The 15,499-nt window shown below is 34.1% G+C and overlaps 2 pseudogenes; one reads left to right on the top strand and one right to left on the bottom strand.

The window, feature by feature from the left end:
- On the top strand, nt 1-1,497 carry LOC149245436 (putative F-box/LRR-repeat protein 8 pseudogene; annotated as a pseudogene).
- Nucleotides 1,498-14,516: 13,019 nt separating this feature from the next.
- LOC149245435 (U6 spliceosomal RNA) lies at nt 14,517-14,611 on the bottom strand (annotated as a pseudogene).
- Nucleotides 14,612-15,499: the final 888 nt, after the last annotated feature.

Raw genomic sequence — 15,499 nt, 5'->3', positions numbered from 1 at the left:
ATGGGTCAATCCAGCTCTTCTTTATCTCCTCCACCAATGGGCCTTTTTCTGGAGAATAACGAGGTCGAACAGTTTGGTGTGTATCAAGAGCGGGATCTCATTGTATATTTACCGGATGAATGCTTGGCCTCAATTTTCCAGAAGCTTACAAACAAAGATCGAAATGTTTGCTCCCTAGTCTGTAGTAGATGGCACCTCATTGAATCGAAAAGCAGGCAACACCTAGTTCTCCTTGCTTGAACTGAGCTTTCCTCCTTGCTTCCAGCCCTGATCACTAGATTTGAACATGTGACTATTTTGGCTTTGAAATGCTCCAGAAAATTTCCCAGTATTGACAACAAAGCACTTTCTTTAATTGGAAAGAGTTTCACTCATCTCAAGAAGATCAAACTGAAGGGATGCATCGAGATTACTAATGAGGGTCTAGAGTCCTTCTCACTTGTATGTGTTCCTATTGAGAAATTTTCATGTGGGTCATGTGGATTTGGAGCAAAGGGTTTGAACTCAATACTGAAGAATTGCAACGAACTAGAAGATCTTACAGCTAAAAGACTTAGACGGTTAGATGTTTAAATTGAAAGAATAGGGCCAGGGCAAGGTAAGCTGCAAACATTGTGCCTTAAAGATCTTTATAACGGGCAGCTATTTGCCCCACTATTATCGAGATGCAAGGGTCTAAGGACGCTCTTTTTATCACGGAATTCAGGGTCTTGGGATCAGGTGTTAGAAATCAGCACTAGAAACTTGCAACAACTGACGAAATTGAAAATTGAAAACATGCATTTAGGTGATAGAGGTTTGATGGCTGTTTCAAAGTGCTCAAAGATGGAAGTATTTTATATGAGCAGGGTGTCTGATTGTCCTGATCGATGTATTTATGAAGTTGCAAATGGATGTAGGAAATTGAGAAAGTTGCACCTTGATAGTGGCAAGTCCAAAAGAATTGGCGAGGAAGGGTTATTGTCCATTGCAAACAAATGTCATCAAATGCAAGAACTTGTCTTGATGGGCATTACTATTTCGGTTGAGACTTTGAGTGCCTTGGCTTCCAATTGCCCTGTGCTGGAAAGAATGGCACTCTGCAACAGTGATAGTGTTGGGGACAAGGAGATGTCTTGTATTTCAGGTAAGTTCATAGCATTGAAGAAGCTATGCATTAAAAATTGTCCAATATTTGATGAAGGTCTTGTGACGATTGCCAACGGCTGCCCTAGCCTTATAAAATTAAAGGTGAAAAGGTGTAAAGCAGTAACATCCAAAAGTGTCTGTCAGGTTCAGAAAAAAAGAGCCTCTCTAATCGTTGCTATTGATGGTGGTTTACAGACATCAGGAGAGGATGATCAGAGCAGGTCTCTTAAGCTTGGGGATGACAAAGTCATTAGATAATCAACTCATGTGCTATGCGGAAGTAGAGGTCACTTAATCAAGACAAAATTGGGCACAACAGCTTCCAATTTGCTCAGAGGGTCTTTTTCTGGTGGCCAGTCTCGTGGTTAAGTTTCTAAGATAGATATATGAAAGGATGCTTATTGTATTTTATTTATTTCCTTTGATGATTCTCTCTTTGCAAGGAACCTCTAGGACGCATGACTATTGTGAATATCCGGAAATTCTTGTAGCCATTCTTTATAAACCTTTATATTCTATTCCGAACTGGATTATTTCCTAACAGGTCTACATGATGTTGAAGTTAGAGCCTATTTTGTTTCTTGGTTTAGGTACATGTTCTGTTTGATCGGATCTATAATATGTAGTTTGAAATCCAGTACCTCATATTGTATTTCCAAAACACTACTGCTTGTTTATGAAACTCAGTCATGTATCTTAGGGCTTCCTTTCAATGCCTAAAACAAAATTAAATTCCAGAATAGATCCATGCATCTCAGTGCATTTCACCATCTTTGAGTAAGCAAGCAATTCCTGTCTTTGAAGATTCTTCCTTGTATAATCGGTCAGCCGACATTCAAAGTTTTGGCTACAACGTTTAGGTCTGTTTCCATTGGGTTGGTGATTTTTAACAATCTTAATTACATTTTTGACTTGTTTCAGGTGCATTCTGCACTTGTCTTTGTACATGTAGAATTGTTTTGGCGAAATTCTTGTAGCCATTCTTTGTAAACCTTTATATTCTATTCCGAACTGGATTATTTCCTAACAGGTCTACATGATGTTGAAGTTAGAGCCTATTTTGTTTCTTGGTTTAGGTACATGTTCTGTTTGATCAGATCTATAATATGTAATTTGAAATCCAGTACCTCATATTGTATTTCCAGAACACTACTGTTTGTTTATGAAACTCAGTCATGTATCTTAGGGCTTCCTTGCAATGCCTAAAACAAAATTAAATTCCAGAATAGATCCATGCATCTCAGTGCATTTCACCATCTTTCAGTAAGCAAGCAGTTCCTGTCTTTGAAGATTCTTCCTTGTATAATCGGTCAGCCGGCATTCAAAGTTTTGGCTACATCGTTTAGGTCTGTTTCCATTGGGTTGGTGATTTTTAACAATCTTAATTACATTTTTGACTTGTTTCAGGTGCATTCTGCACTTGCCTTTGTACATGTAGAATTGTTTTGGCTATGCTTAATTTATCTAATTTCTATACTATCTCATGCTCTCTTTTTTCTTGGCCTTTGGTATTTCAATTCCTGAAAAGATGAATCCTATCATACATGTTTTGCTTCATGGTGTTTTTTAACTATTAGGGAAGAGGTTATATGCTTGGAAACTTTTCTATTTTTCCTCTTATAAATTTGTATGTACCATTCTTATTTTTCCTCCTCTTATAAATCTGCATGTACCATTCTTTGAAAATAGTAGTTGTCTTTTTACTAGCCTTTGCATTTGCTCAGAAAAACTCTGCAATACATTTAACATCTAGGGTCAGATTGATGTTCGGCAACTGTTCACAATTTGGGCATTGATATTTACTTGAACAATAGAAAGCAGCACATATGTGATGGGATATTCTTCAGTTGGCCTCTATATGCTATATAAAGATTATATGATCTTATTATGTGTCCTTTACAGACATAAAATTCAGAAGAGCTATGATTCATCCACACTATATACGTGTTGTCTTCCTGCGCGGAGGATTGGGTTCATTCTTTTACTTACATCTGAGTTTTAGTCTGATGCTATAAAATAACACAAGTTAATGCTATTATATATTGAAAAAACAACAACACCAAAAATGTTCATCTCCTCGTATGCCCTTTTAGGGACAGGAATGTCCAAACAATCAAGACAGTATTTTTCAAACATAACCCTAACCCTACGCCTATGTTGTTCATGTTGATTGCCACAGCACCAAAAATGTTCATCTCATATGCCTTGTTAGGGCCAGGAATGTCTAAACAATCAAGACGATATTTTTCAAACATAACCCTAACCCCTATGGCTATGCTCTTCATGTCGTATGTATTTGTTCCTTAATGTTATTGCATCTAGGGTTAAATTAGAAAAAAACTTACTAATCTCTAAAATTTTAAATGCATATATTCCTTAATGTTATTACATCTAGGGTTAAATTAGAAAAGAACTTACTAATCTCTAAAACTTTAAATGCATACAATTAAGGTTGTGAAAGCATAGTAGTCGAAAAGGGATCCAGATAACATTAAGACCTTAAATTATTTACAAAATTTAGGCCACCATTATACCATATAATGGGAGAATAATGAGTACCCATCAACATCATTACCACAGGTTTCTCCCATAAAATGGTTCTGGGGTCAATGTCAATAGTGAAAATATCTTCTACAAACAGTGAACATTTTTATATCCGCTTCTCGTGGGATTGAATTTGAAGAGCCACACTTGATTCTTCTTTACCTTCACTATGTTAAGACAATTTAGGTACATATAGTTTATAGTTAACGTGTTAGGTATTAAAGTTTATGTCTTGTAACATTTTAGGAGTTACAATGTGTTTATGATGAGAGTGTACTAGGGGTCATAATTTTTAGAATTCATTGTGTTAAAAATCATATTGCACCATTGTTTACTTAATAATAGAGTTATTCCTTTAAGGATTATAAGGTAATAGTGGTGAGAAGTTGCATTTTGGAAGGGTTTGCAATTCTCAAAGAGTGATCAAAGTATATTATGGTTTGTATGGGATATGGGACATATAAGTATTTTGACTTTCATAATGGTTTTTGGTTAAGACACATATTGTATTTGATATTATAGTGACCATAGTGGTGAAAGGTTACATTAAGAAAGGGAAACAATTAGTGGGGCTAATATATGGTGCAATATATAGGAATATCTAATAATAAATTCATTATAAGTATTTTTATTCTTTATGAAAATATTTTTTGTTGTATTTGTGTTCTTCAATTTATGCCTTACGGCGTTTCCTTGCAACATCTGGTGCAAATGCTAGTTTTATGAATAATTGTACCAATTATGTAATCAACCCTATTATCTTATTGTTTTTGACAATTTATCAACATGGAATGTAGGCTATTCTCATACTTTAAATCTTAAGGGAGGAAATGATGACAATTTCAACTCTATAGTTATCTTGCTTGGGTATTGTTTACCTCTTTTCTCTGATACAATAGCTACAACCTTTGTTTAGAAGAAAGATTGAAAACTTCCCTTTGGTATGGTTTTAATTGTCTAGCATTCCTTTTATTTTGATTCATAATTTTTGATTTGTAATTCATAGTTCTCTGTCAAAAATTTATCCCACTAACATGGGCGAATCATGTAATAATTCACCTTTGGTATTGGGTTCAATGTTTCCTTTTTCCCTTTAAATTATTTGGTAGAGTTTTCTCGCATCACTTTCTTCATCCCAAAGCTCTTTTTAGGGCTTTCCTTCTTTAGGATCCAAGGGTATGATTATCTTATTGTGATTCCGTTTCAACTTGATTATGTCTTTTTCTTGAGTATCTGATGGTATGATTTCCTCTTGTGATTCCCATGATTGACTAGCTAACATTGAATATGTTAGAATACCTTCAACTAAATTAACTACCTTAAAATAAACCATAGTCGGTATCCACATGACGATCATTTGTGCACCTTTCAACAACCTAATTGGTTTGATGAACCTCGGGTCCACCAATTTTAAGAAATTCTTCCCTATCTAGGTCAATTTTTCTCACTCTGATTCATGATTCCTTTAAGAGGATATTTACATGGGATCAAAAGTTGAATATTACTCGAGGGATAATAAGACCTTTGAATTCCAAGTTAACTTGTGGATCACAATCATCATGGGGCCTTTCATCTTGAGTTAACTAACACTAATTTTGACATGTTTTCCATCTTTCCTTATGTTATTTGAGGATATTTAATAGCTTCAAAAGTAAATTTTTTTAATGAGATACATTAGATGATGACAAAACCTTTGTGCTACAAATGGTCACATCTTGACAAAAATATTATACTCGTGAAACAATGCATCACAAGAAAATCGTTGCAATAGACAATGGACCATTATTGACAATGGATGAAAAGGTTTAATAGTTGAAAATCTAAGACTGAATTTGGTCAACTATGGGTGAGAATTTTTTATTATGGTTCACCACACATGGCTAAATTTGATCATTTTTTACCATGGTTGAGTATGTTTGAAAACGTTTGATTATTAATCACCATGTTTGGCAATATGCAATGAATGTTAGAGCATGGCTGAATATATTGGAACATTGTTAACCATGACTAATATTGCATCTTGTCAAAATTCCTATATTTGTAACATATCACACCATGCCAAAGTTTTGTTTTGTGTGTTACATAAAGACAACGCCTTTATTTAGTCACAGGGACTTCACTTAATAAACCTCTGACATAGCACATGCGTTCATGGCATACTAAACAATACCCTTAATTTGACTACATATTGGAACATACCTCTAAAAATCACATTATCTAACCCCCTACAAATATGAACCCAATATACCTTCCCAATTAAAAAAACTCCTACTTTCACTAGATATTGTAGGTATCCATTTTTTCATTAACATTTTTTATACCCCTTCATATTTTTTCATTAACTTTGAGCTTCATTTTTTATACCTGCAAATATAAAAACCCTTTACCCCCTATTATATGCCCAATATGTTATGTCATTTTTTCCTCAATATATATCCCCCAATATGAACCCATGTGGTATTTTATTGCTATGCCAGTGAAGCCCCCATGTATTTAGTATTGACAAAGTATATTCCAATATTAAGTGCATGGTGTTCCAACCATCTTAAAGGATTCTCTCATTCAAGTGAATTATGTATGAACATTATTGAATATTTTTCATGTGATATTTTACACTACATAGCAAAGGTGGTGCAATGTATTGCATTAGAAAAATAAATACATGCAATACAACACATCATATGAAAATAATTGTGTGATGCAACATATTGACATTTATTTTCGTATGATATTATGCACCACATGAAGATAATTTTTATGTTACCAGAAAAATGTCTCGTCACGGAGGGAGGCCTCGTCGTGGGGCTAGAAACTTTGTTAATGCAGATTGGCCCGCTCCTCACAACAACTTGTCTTCGGGGAATTTAGTCAACATGGACCGTGAGGGTGAGGTGGCGCTCTCCCCAGCTCGCTCCCTAGGAAGAATTGAAGCTCCTGCAACAATGGAATCCTTAGTTGTGCAACTTAGAGATATTCAGTTCAATATTGACATCATTCGCAACCACAGGTGTGAAGATCATAATGAACTCGTCACATATATGAATGATATTTAGTATAGTCAGAATGAGATATTGGAACAGTTGAATACTCTTTGTCGAAACCACCATAGAGCAAATGACTACCTCCATAACCTGGAAGCTCGAGTGGAACATATTAGTTTTCACATGCATGAGCGTGATGGCTATTTTGCAGCCCCCCTTGTGTTCTCTCCTCATCCCCCTCCATGAAATGTTGCTGCTCGGCTCTGTTGGTTTTTTGTTTTTTTACAAGTACTATATGGCTACTATGCCAGATGGAAATAATGTTTGTAAAACTCTATCTATTGCATACTTCGGCCCTTTATTCCAACAAGTCTGGTTGGAATGAGGAAAAGGGGTCCGTTGAGACATCTTTTGTAATCTTTGTTTTCATTAAAATCTATTGAAAAAATTTTGATCGGAAAAAAGAAAATAAGTAGGGTATTTTTTGTAATACTCTAGATTCCTATTTTTTTTTTCAATTTACTTTCCTAACATATTAATGACATAATAATTGATATCAAATTATTGTTTTTTTCACTTTTTGTAACTATACCTTTTGTAATTATGGTGAGCTTTTTAGGTGGAGTTTAGACACCCCTTGGGATTGTTTAATTCACCAAAAGTGGCTTCAATCCTCAATAGTTGCTTTCCTGTGTGTCCATGAGATTATTTAATTCCCCAGAAACTAACTTCCATCAACAACCCCTACCTATAAAGTTTGAACCGAAGACTTGGTAAAGACTAAACCCTATTCAAACCAATTGGTCTATACATTATAAATATATTAAATTATTACTTAAAACACAATTTCTTATTCATTATAATTTTTAAATCATATTTAAGAACTCAATTTATTACTAAATTATTATTATTATTTTTTATTTATACACTTTATTTTTTCCAACCTAGTTTTTTTTTTTTAATTCTAAATATTTAAATAAAAATTTAATGTTTCAAACTTTTACATATTACAATTTTTCATACATAGAATTGATTATTAATGATAGGTTAAATCTTACGATTATTATTAATGGTCGTTCTTCTTATCAATTTGGATGAAACGACACCCAAAATGCACCAAAATTTGTATCTTAATTAAATTGAAACAGAAAAATATAAAAAATAACTAGGTTAATTTAAAAAAAAAAACATAAAATGCACGCCACTATCATTTCGAACTTACAATATAATAACTCTGAGGGGTTTTATCTGGTTTCCAAAGCAGCCAATATCTTGTACATTTGAGAAATCCCAAAGGACAAAGCTACTTTTGAATGTTAGGGGTTTCCAAAGCAGCCAATATCTTGTACATTTGAGAAATCCCAAAGGATGCTAGGAAGTGGACAAAGGTACTTTTATGAATGTTTGTGAAGCCCTTCATAGAGAATCCAAGATTATATTTGTTTCCGAATTGAAAGAATTGGAGATGGAATTAAAAGGCACCAATTTCATTATGCAAGGACAGATGGGTAGTGGAAGAAGACGATCCCCAATGCTCCTATCAAATTAAATTTAACATAAAGTGGATGAAAAGTCATAAATTCTCAAAAACAATTTGAAAAACTGAAGAAAAATACTAGTTTTGTTTTTGTTTGGGCATTCAGGGTCAAACTTATCGAAGCCTTTCAAGACTCTATTGCATTATTCAATCATCAACTTGCCGAATTTTTTTAGAAATGCTAGTTTTGTTTTTGTTTGGGCATTCAGGGTCAAACTCATCGAAGCTTTTGAAGCCTTTGTTGCATGATTCAATCATCAAACTTGCCAAGTACAGCCAAGGATGGTAGCTTAGTCTTAGATATTGTTGTGGAAAAAATGAGTTTATTTTGAGTATTAAGAATGAAATTCACTCAACCTTTCAAGACTTTGTTACATGACTTAACCAACTTAATTGTGGAGCCCATTATCAAAGTTCATTTAGTTTACTATATTTGCAAAGACCAAATTTCTTATGATTTTGAGTAATTAACCCAGATTGCATTAGATTAACTTACCTTTTTTATTTTTATCAACCTGACCTGAACATAATTACTAGGAAAACTCAACTGTAATATCATCTCAATGACAACTAACATAAATGACATAAAAATGTACCAGGTATATGGGATGCCCAAGTTTCCTTCAAAATGAAGCTCCCACCCTTGTTCATGCTATACAGGCTGTTTTCAGCTTAATAAAGGCTTCATAAAAGAGTATTTCCAAATGGAATAAACTAGTATTTACAAATGAAATTAAAGCGATTTTGAGAGTTCAAAAGATGTTAACCTAGCTTTCGGAATGCCTTCTCAATGATAACTAACATAAATGGCACAAAAAAATGCAAGCTATTTAGGGTACGCAAGTTTCCTCCAAAAACGAGGCTCCTATCCTGGTTCATGCTATACAAAGTGTTTTCGGCTAAAGAAGGGCTGTATAAAAAAGTATTGACAAATAAAGAGAAAACAAAAAAATGACCAGAGAAGTTTTGCAATATGTAGGTATATAAATTATACTAGAATTTTCATATAATAAAGAAAACATAAAAAAGAAAGAAAGAAAGAACAGGAGTTCCAGAATCAAAAGGAAACGCAGTACTTGCAAAATTTTCTGTACTTACAAAACTGGAGGATAATTGATAGATGTGCAACTTCAGATAGGATAAATTTAGTAATATTTGAAAAAATTACGAGGAGGAGGTTCAGTGGACCTACAAATAAGATTAATAAGATAATTTTATTAATGTCAGGAAAATACCAAAAGAAAGGTCAGTGGAACTAAAAATTATAATCAACAACACCCATCTGTGGTGAGGGTGTAGCATTAAGCTGCCCGAAAGCATATTGCAAAATAAAATATGATCCACAACAATCCAGAAACAAAATATTACATCAATTAAAAAGGAAAGAAGAGAAAAATAAACAAGTAATTATTAAATTTTTTTAATGAAATCTCTATATTATTTTTAATCAATTATATATAAATATATGAAATGTTAGAGAAATTATCTTGAACACTTAATCACTTGGTTAAGAAAATAAGTGATTCCACTGAAAAGCTTCTTAATTTTATCTTATATTCCGTCACTCCTCGATTTCAACCTGATATGTGAAAAGCTTTTTGATTTTATCGTATATGGTCACTCCTCGATTTTAACATGATATCAGAGCTGGTGAGAGCCTGATCCTCCTGGACCGAGAGAAATAAAAGTTTTGTGAATGTTTGTTTGTCCATCACCTTCTGTCCGTTGGCCAGGGCAGCGGTGGTTGTGGCGATTCACCCCTGAGATCTGGTTCAGCTGGAGAATTATGGACCGTCCTGCCGGATGTAGGAAGAGCTACGGTGTAAGTTGTGAAGGGAGCCATCCTCCGAGATCGATGGAAGTGAGCGTGTTAGTGGCGAGATTGTTCTTTTGATCATTCCGCTTGTGCGATAAAAGAGTTACAGAAAACGAGCCATTAGATACGGCCTGCCGAGCTCAGCGGTGTATGATGATACGGTAGTACGCAATCCATGAGGTCAATCCTGTGGGCACTGCTGATTTTCGTGATGTGGTTGCTTCTCAAAAGGGTTTGGCGACTGGTGAGGTTATGGATCCGAGGGAGCACGCCACCGTGACCTCCTTTGACCGCCTTTGCGCATAGGACCTTTTGTGTTTCGAGCCATGGCGTCTCGCTGCGCGTCCACAGTGTCGAAGGGCTCCCGGTCCGCTTTGATGGGTTGAATTTGTGTGCTCATTGGAGGAGTGAAGACGAAGCCTGTTAGGGATTTTAATGGCGTGGTGAAGAAAATTGAAGTGCTGGAAGTAATTTATTAATTTCTATGCAGACTATGGAAATTTTTTTTAGCAGCGGCAGAGATTGTCCGGGTAGAAGTCTCTGGACATGGACATGGAAATGGTGGAGCTCCAGCGGGAGAAGAGCAGAGGTTTAGCGACGGCGGATAAGAGTAGTGGCCAAAGTGTTGAGTGCTTCCGTATTTTTTAAGTGATTCATTTGGAAAGCTTCTTAATTTTATCTCATATTTTTCCTCTATTTTATTTTCACAAAAATCGTATTTTTCAAAATTTCCATTTAGAAAGTTTTTTGGTTTTATCTCATATTTTATCTTTTTTATTTTTTATTTTTTGAATTTAAGATAATGGGTAACTGGTGACAGTTATGCTGAGCAGATTCAGGATCAAATTTAACTGGCTGCCACTATAAACCTAGGCTACTTGCAACACCCTGCAAACCGCACAATAGCAGGAAACTTATGCCTCAACAAGAGCCGAGACGTCCACTATGGGTCGCCTACTCTTCTAGCCAAGATACAACAGCTCATATATATACTCAATGAGATTTGAACCCTCATCTCCTGAGATTCACCCAGCGAAACTCACGTTAAATCCCATATCACTGTATTAAAGGTAGTGAGTTTGACCCCATTCACGCACAACAAGCTACGACCTTCCTGGGGATCGAACACAAGACTGGTCTCTCATGACGAGGTCGAATTTACCACTAGACTGCTACCAGGACCTTAAAAAGTAGTGGGCTTGGGCTGGTTCCGTTACTACTCGCACTCGGTTATTTTAACAGTAATCAATCATGTTTTTCAGAGTTTACTTCAAAAAATAATTGGAATAATTAAAAAGCCAAATCACCTTTAATTTCTTCATCATCGGAGAGGGCCACTGCCATAGTTGTTTTGCCAACCCCATGCCTTGCGCCCCAACGACTGACACCTCTTTCTGGAGCAGAATTCTTCTAAACCCTCTACAAAATCAGACTTTGCTGAGCGACTATAACCACACGGAGGAGCTTCATCCAAAGCTCCTTAAAATATTTCATCTAGACCGCTTTCTGGAGCAGAATTCTTTTCAAATTCCAATTATTTTTCTCTAAACCCACTACAAAATCAGACAACCACACGGAGGAGCTTCTTCCAAAGCTCCATAAAATATGCCACCTAAACCTATTTGTTGCAGCGTCATGATATTTTTCTGGGGATCATTGGTGAATTTAAGCACGGTTGCTTCATCTACCTTTCTCTTATCCACCGACTTTTTTGGAACCAGCCCATTTACTGTATAATTTATTTTTTAACTGAAGAAATTGTAACTGGACCCGTTCTTTCAGACATATATATATATAGTCTTGATCGTAACTAGAACAGTTCTTTCAGACATATATATAATCTTGATTGAGGCTGAAGAAATGGTATGGACCAGTTTACTCCGACATATATATAGTGTTGAGATTGGACCACAAAACCTATCCTCTCACACATGACATGACTGTATAACTTATTTGCAATTAAGCATATCCACGCTATGTGATTTTTCTCCACTCATTAGTGGAAGAAAACATTATTAAGGTTACGAAATAACCTCTACCGTATTTTTCCCTGCCTTAGTTGTTCTGAACTTGCTCAGCTTTTTCTGCTGCATGAAATTTCTGCGTTCCTTCAATGTTGATATAGTACACACTAGTGTTGTCTAACTTGGACCATCTGACGAACCGTTAACAATTATCGTGTCATTTTAATTTAAAAAAAATAATTTATTTGTTTCTTTACGCTGACTGAAATTTCTGCGTTCCTTCAAACAGACTAGTGTGTCATTTTAATTTAGAAAAAAATGATTTATTTGTTTCTTTACGCTGACCGAAATTTCTGCGTTCCTTCAAACAGACTAGTGTTGTCTAACTTGGACCATCCAACACCTGCCGTTGAAGAACCGTTAATAATTATCGTGTAATTTTAATTTAAAAAAATGATTTATTTGTTTCTTTCCTGCTTGTTTCGTGATAGTTTGTGGGTCACCAGAAATGTTGTCGGCTGACGTGGAATAGAAAGTTGAGTGTATCATTGGCCCACCACATGCATATGGGTTGTCGTGTAATTATTACCCAATAACTAACAACCACAACACGATAAATAAACAACCAGGCCCACCACCAAAACAACTTTAAACAGGTATATTCGCTGTGAGTTGGTGGCTTGGTATGCGTGATAAAGACGGCAGGGTCATTTTTTAAACGTTGTTTTGTCCTGAGCTTCTTTGATGGCAAACAATATTTCCACGTGTATACATTATTTACTAGCTTAAGAGTACATGACAGTGACAGTACCCGTTACTGTATTATGTATTATCTCTGGCGGAGGATTCAAGCATTCATACATTGATGACTATACACGGATATTTATAATTTTTGCTCAATGTTTTTAAAGGAGTGAATTGAAGGAGTGAATTGGCCAGAGGGTTAATAATGGTTGATATTCACATAAAAAAATTCAAATTTTTTTTATAGAAGTAGTGTTTGAATCATATTTTTATAGTAAAAATAGATTCAACACTATTAAAAATTTCTAAAATGTTTAAAATTATAAAATTTAAAAACTTTTATTTAGATTTAAAAAAACTTTAGTAAATTTTTTTATATCATACTTATTTTACATTGTAATAATTGGATCATGATTTTAGAACGAAAAACTGTTTGTACATTGGTAGCGTTCATGTCCCGCGACAATTTATCATTTGATTTGCAGATGGGTGACAATGGCATTGGTGAGTCTAAGTGTGCAATTCTTTGCCTTTATGGATTATGTTATTTAGTTGGACTACCTTAGGGCTGCCCCATTCTTATTTGTTTTTGTTTTTTCAAGGTAAAGGGTTTTTTTTTACATATTTTTAATAATATAATTTTTTTGAGATAATTATTAAATATAGCTTTGTAATAAATCAGAGGTGTGTCAGAAAATTAATATCGTCAGAGTAATATAGTTTTGGATTTCTTATGAGACTGATTTAGATTGAAATAAAGACAAATAGACATTAATTAATTATGTTCCAGTATACATTTAGTAAAAACAATAAATACTATTTTAGAAATTACAACCCTTTAATATAAATATTTTATTATCAACATTTTTACTTCTCGTGGTCCAAGGTTGTCCTATAGAATATTGTTCATATTTGCTGAAAATTCACCGGTCTCAAGAGTACTGTGCTCTATGGCAAGTGATCAATTGAAATGGTAAAAGAGCTCTGAATCTTGTTGTCCATGAGCTCATCAAAGATAATTAATCTTGGTTCCAACTCTAATACTCTCTTTGAGAGCATATCTGTTGTGGCATTGAACTCTCTATATATGTGCTGAAAACTAATAGCTCGGAACTTCGAAATAATTTCTCTTATTATGTGTTTCCATACTTCTAAATTTAAGAATACTGTCCTCTATGGCAAGTGATCAATTGAAATGGTAAAAGAGCTTTTAATCTTGTTGTACATTAGGTCATCAAAGATAATCATGACTCCAATTATAATGCTCTCTTTGAGAGCATATCAGTGGTGGCATTGAACTCTCTATATATGTGCCCAAAACTGATAACTCAGAACTTCGAAATAATTTCTCTTATTCTGTGTTTCCATGCTTCTAAATTTAACACCTCAAGGTGAGCCTCTCCTTCAACTAATCATCCCTCTCCCTCCACACACATTTGCCTGTGCTGCACCATCAAAGAATCATATCCACATATCTTGATAGATTTGTGGGGATTGTACTTTTCTTTGTGATATTGATTTCTGAAGGAAATAAATTCCCTAAATTATGAAACAATTTTAGAAATTAGAACTAGAATATATATCTTATCCTCTCTTAATATTATCTTGTTTTTCAATAATCAAATATTCTAAACAATAAATATAAATAAAGTACTAAGATGATTATACTTCTTCACCCAAAAAAATAAGATTTTTAAAAAAAAAATCTTGTATACTGCAGAACAGAAGACCAAATACCCTGTGTGAAATTACAATTGTTCAAAAAATGTTCAATAATTTCTGGTTAATGTTTACATAAAACACATCAAACTTACCATTTCTAAATTGGTACGTGTCATCCTTAAACAAAGACCATGCTGATATTCTCTGTATCGTTCAAATTTTATGACCTCGTCAATTTTTTTTTTTTTTTCAACGATCTTTATTTGGTCTCATTCGTATCAGCTCAATTTTATTTTTCCCATTTATTTGTAACAAAATCTAATATCCGCACCATGATACTCCTTAAATAGGATGATTATTTCTGTGCTGGTTATGTGTGATTGTTGATTTTCTTAGGTTATGTTTTTTATTTTTTAAATATTCAATATTCTTTCACTTTCATAGACTTCATTATATGCTTGTGTGAAGTTAATTTTCTTAATTTGTTTAAACATTTTTAACATAAATTTTACTTCTAAGTGCCCTTTTCCATTTAAAGTGTTTTTTGGGAAAACATTCATTTTCCATCTCAATTTGTTTGCTAATTACACTTTTTTATTTTCTTGGCATGATATTTTGTTGCAAGTTGAAGTTCTCTATGTTGATTGTTGATTTGTTTTGTTTTTCTATAAAATTTCAGATTTTTTGTAGGTCAATTTCTTTGGGATAAAGAATTTTTTTTATAAAATTTTTTTTCTTCATTTTGTGTTAGTTTTAAGTGTCATTTCTACCATCATTATTTATGGGAACATATGTCATCAAACTTATTTGCCTTGGTATCCAATCCATTTCCACTCCTTGCATTTCTTGATGTGTGCTTCTAGATTGAATCTTGGTTTAAATTTTATTATATTGGATGTGGATGTAAGTTTCTTCCCTCCAAATCTTTCAATAGAGTATGTTGTGGTTGTGGTTGATATGCACTTAGGGCACATGTATGTCCCACCAATACATAATTTGTTTTGTGAATGATTGTACGAATGTTTGTAATTGACCCTATTCACTGATTGTTTTTGATAATTTATCAACATGGAATGTAGGTGACTTTCATTCTTTAAATCTTAAGGGAGGAAATGTAGATAGT

This window comes from Pinus tabuliformis, chromosome 7 (assembly GCF_031772625.1).
Source record: "Pinus tabuliformis cultivar Carrire ecotype Pingquan chromosome 7, CPIR1, whole genome shotgun sequence".
Lineage (NCBI taxonomy): Eukaryota > Viridiplantae > Streptophyta > Pinopsida > Pinales > Pinaceae > Pinus > Pinus tabuliformis.
The sequence above is the reverse complement of the archived record's forward strand: the minus strand, read 5'-3'. Positions and strand labels throughout refer to the sequence as shown.